Raw genomic sequence first — 5,000 nt, forward strand, 5'->3', positions numbered from 1 at the left:
GATGTGGGAGAAGTTTGGGATCAAAAGGAATTGATCTTGACATGGTTGGTGCATAGCCAAGTTCATGATTTTGGTGTTTTGGCTTGATTTTGTGGCTTGGTGGTGATTTTGGTGAAAAACGAAAATCATGGTTTTGGAAAAGTGGCTGGACTCAATCCTCACAAATGCCTTCAAAGTGATGTGGGAGAAGTTTGGGATCAAAAGGAATTGATCTTGGCATGGTTGGTGCATAGCCAAGTGCCATGATTTTGGATTTTTGGCTTGATTTTGTGACTTGGTGGTGATTTTGGTGAAAAACGAAAATCATGGTTTTGGAAAACTGGCTGGACTCAATCCTCACAAATGCCTTCAAAGTGATGTGGGAGAAGTTTGGGATCAAAAGGAATTGATCTTGACATGGTTGGTGCATAGCCAAGTTCATGATTTTGGTGTTTTGGCTTGATTTTGTGGCTTGGTGGTGATTTTGGTGAAAAACGAAAATCATGGTTTTGGAAAAGTGGCTGGACTCAATCCTCACAAATGCCTTCAAAGTGATGTGGGAGAAGTTTGGGAGGAAAAGGAATTGATCTTGACATGGTTGGTGCATAGCCAAGTGCCATGATTTTGGATTTTTGGCTTGATTTTGTGACTTGGTGGTGATTTTGGTGAAAAACGAAAATCATGGTTTTGGAAAACTGGCTGGACTCAATCCTCACAAATGCCTTCAAAGTGATGTGGGAGAAGTTTGGGATCAAAAGGAATTGATCTTGACATGGTTGGTGCATAGCCAAGTTCATGATTTTGGATTTTTGGCTTGATTTTGTGGCTTGGTGGTGATTTTGGTGAAAAACGAAAATCATGGTTTTGGAAAAGTGGCTGGACTCAATCCTCACAAATGCCTTCAAAGTGATGTGGGAGAAGTTTGGGATCAAAAGGAATTGATCTTGGCATGGTTGGTGCATAGCCAAGTTCCATGATTTTGGATTTTTGGCTTGATTTTGTGACTTGGTGGTGATTTTGGTGAAAAACGAAAATCATGGTTTTGGAAAAGTGGCTGGACTCAATCCTCACAAATGCCTTCAAAGTGATGTGGGAGAAGTTTGGGATCAAAAGGAATTGATCTTGACATGGTTGGTGCATAGCCAAGTTCATGATTTTGTGACTTGGTGGTGATTTTGGTGAAAAACGAAAATCATGGTTTTGGAAAAGTGGCTGGACTCAATCCTCACAAATGCCTTCAAAGTGATGTGGGAGAAGTTTGGGAGCAAAAGGAATTGATCTTGACATGGTTGGTGCATAGCCAAGTGCCATGATTTTGGATTTTTGGCTTGATTTTGTGACTTGGTGGTGATTTTGGTGAAAAACGAAAATCATGGTTTTGGAAAACTGGCTGGACTCAATCCTCACAAATGCCTTCAAAGTGATGTGGGAGAAGTTTGGGATCAAAAGGAATTGATCTTGACATGGTTGGTGCATAGCCAAGTTCATGATTTTGGTGTTTTGGCTTGATTTTGTGGCTTGGTGGTGATTTTGGTGAAAAACGAAAATCATGGTTTTGGAAAAGTGGCTGGACTCAATCCTCACAAATGCCTTCAAAGTGATGTGGGAGAAGTTTGGGATCAAAAGGAATTGATCTTGGCATGGTTGGTGCATAGCCAAGTGCCATGATTTTGGATTTTTGGCTTGATTTTGTGACTTGGTGGTGATTTTGGTGAAAAACGAAAATCATGGTTTTGGAAAACTGGCTGGACTCAATCCTCACAAATGCCTTCAAAGTGATGTGGGAGAAGTTTGGGATCAAAAGGAATTGATCTTGACATGGTTGGTGCATAGCCAAGTTCATGATTTTGGTGTTTTGGCTTGATTTTGTGGCTTGGTGGTGATTTTGGTGAAAAACGAAAATCATGGTTTTGGAAAAGTGGCTGGACTCAATCCTCACAAATGCCTTCAAAGTGATGTGGGAGAAGTTTGGGAGCAAAAGGAATTGATCTTGACATGGTTGGTGCATAGCCAAGTGCCATGATTTTGGATTTTTGGCTTGATTTTGTGACTTGGTGTTGATTTTGGTGAAAAACGAAAATCATGGTTTTGGAAAACTGGCTGGACTCAATCCTCACAAATGCCTTCAAAGTGATGTGGGAGAAGTTTGGGATCAAAAGGAATTGATCTTGACATGGTTGGTGCATAGCCAAGTTCATGATTTTGGATTTTTGGCTTCATTTTGTGGCTTGGTGGTGATTTTGGTGAAAAACGAAAATCATGGTTTTGGAAAAGTGGCTGGACTCAATCCTCACAAATGCCTTCAAAGTGATGTGGGAGAAGTTTGGGATCAAAAGGAATTGATCTTGGCATGGTTGGTGCATAGCCAAGTTCCATGATTTTGGATTTTTGGCTTGATTTTGTGACTTGGTGGTGATTTTGGTGAAAAACGAAAATCATGGTTTTGGAAAAGTGGCTGGACTCAATCCTCACAAATGCCTTCAAAGTGATGTGGGAGAAGTTTGGGATCAAAAGGAATTGATCTTGACATGGTTGGTGCATAGCCAAGTTCATGATTTTGTGACTTGGTGGTGATTTTGGTGAAAAACGAAAATCATGGTTTTGGAAAAGTGGCTGGACTCAATCCTCACAAATGCCTTCAAAGTGATGTGGGAGAAGTTTGGGAGCAAAAGGAATTGATCTTGACATGGTTGGTGCATAGCCAAGTGCCATGATTTTGGATTTTTGGCTTGATTTTGTGACTTGGTGGTGATTTTGGTGAAAAACGAAAATCATGGTTTTGGAAAACTGGCTGGACTCAATCCTCACAAATGCCTTCAAAGTGATGTGGGAGAAGTTTGGGATCAAAAGGAATTGATCTTGACATGGTTGGTGCATAGCCAAGTTCATGATTTTGGTGTTTTGGCTTGATTTTGTGGCTTGGTGGTGATTTTGGTGAAAAACGAAAATCATGGTTTTGGAAAAGTGGCTGGACTCAATCCTCACAAATGCCTTCAAAGTGATGTGGGAGAAGTTTGGGATCAAAAGGAATTGATCTTGACATGGTTGGTGCATAGCCAAGTTTGGCTTGATTTTGTGACTTGGTGGTGATTTTGGTGAAAAACGAAAATCATGGTTTTGGAAAAGTGGCTGGACTCAATCCTCACAAATGCCTTCAAAGTGATGTGGGAGAAGTTTGGGATCAAAAGGAATTGATCTTGACATGGTTGGTGCATAGCCAAGTTCATGATTTTGGATTTTTGGCTTGATTTTGTGGCTTGGTGGTGATTTTGGTGAAAAACGAAAATCATGGTTTTGGAAAAGTGGCTGGACTCAATCCTCACAAATGCCTCCAAAGTGATGTGGGAGAAGTTTGGGAGCAAAAGGAATTGATCTTGACATGGTTGGTGCATAGCCAAGTTCATGATTTTGGTGTTTTGGCTTGATTTTGTGGCTTGGTGGTGATTTTGGTGAAAAACGAAAATCATGGTTTTGGAAAACTGGCTGGACTAAATCCTCACAAATGCCTTCAAAGTGATGTGGGAGAAGTTTGGGATCAAAAGGAATTGATCTTGACATGGTTGGTGCATAGCCAAGTTCCATGATTTTGGATTTTTGGCTTGATTTTGTGACTTGGTGGTGATTTTGGTGAAAAACGAAAATGTTGGTTTTGGAAAAGTGGCTGGACTCAATCCTCACAAATGCCTTCAAAGTGATGTGGGAGAAGTTTGGGATCAAAAGGAATTGATCTTGGCATGGTTGGTGCATAGCCAAGTTCCATGATTTTGGATTTTTGGCTTGATTTTGTGACTTGGTGGTGATTTTGGTGAAAAACGAAAATCATGGTTTTGGAAAAGTGGCTGGACTCAATCCTCACAAATGCCTTCAAAGTGATGTGGGAGAAGTTTGGGATCAAAAGGAATTGATCTTGACATGGTTGGTGCATAGCCAAGTTCCAAGATTTTGGTGTTTTGGCTTGATTTTGTGACTTGGTGGTGTGCCAAGAATCATGAAATTTTCAAAGTGGTGGTTTTTGAGTTTTGTTGGTTGGAAAGTGTCACAAATGCATGCAGAATGAGGTCTAGAAAGTTTGGTATCAAAACCAAGCCATCTTGATGTGGTTTTGAATTTTTGAAATGTTGGAAAATAGAGGGTTTTGAAAAAAATTCATGAAAATTCGAAACCTTGGCCAATCCTAACGAAACTTGGTGGGCACCTTCTTGATATTATTATGGGATGGACTGGAAAAAATCACACAAAAATACGGTGTCTAGATACGTTTTTCCATTTTTCCCGATTTTCCACATTTCGGGTCTTTGGAAAAATAAAAAAAATACTTCCCCATGTCGAAAAATTCTAATTTTTTGCAGGCAATGTTGTACCATTTTTATGAGGATCCCTGCAAAAAATCTCGTGAAAATTCGTTCTCTAGGTCCCAAAACAGAACTTATGTCTACTCAAAAAAAGTGTATCTACTTGTACAAAAGTGGCTTTTGCATATTTAGCTATTATAGGGGGGGGGTGTTCCTCAATGCAGCCAGCTCTTGCACCATGGAAAATTCTGGTGCGGTCCCTTCATTCCCCCCTGTTTTGGCTTGCTTTGTGGTGGGGCAAGTCAAAACGCCCACACATGGGTGATCCACCAACTTGGGTTGGTGTCACCCGTTGTGGGCGGCGGCATGGTGGTGGCCGCCGTCGGTTCCGGCCGACTGACCCGGTGGGAAAAAATGTGAATCTGTTATGTGGATTTTTGTGGCACGCTGGTGGGATTTTCGTTGTGTGGCTCATTTCTAGACTTGTGAGCATCACGAAGGGGGTATGGCTTCCAACCGTTCGCGGGGAAGGGGCCATCATGTCTGGCTTGCTGCCGGCCGGGGGGGTAATGTCATCAGTCAGCGTCCGCTTGGGCTCACATTTGTGCTGGTTACGCCCAGGGTCATGTGGTTGATATTGAGGGCTTTATTACTCTCGGTCCAGTAGCGCGCGGCCACCACAGGGAAGGCACGGCCTCATCCGCGTGGCTTCTCCCTCACGAGCATCCT

Source organism: Phaseolus vulgaris, chromosome 5 (genome assembly GCF_051622355.1).
Source record: "Phaseolus vulgaris cultivar YP4 chromosome 5, ASM5162235v1, whole genome shotgun sequence".
Taxonomy (NCBI): Eukaryota; Viridiplantae; Streptophyta; class Magnoliopsida; order Fabales; family Fabaceae; genus Phaseolus; species Phaseolus vulgaris.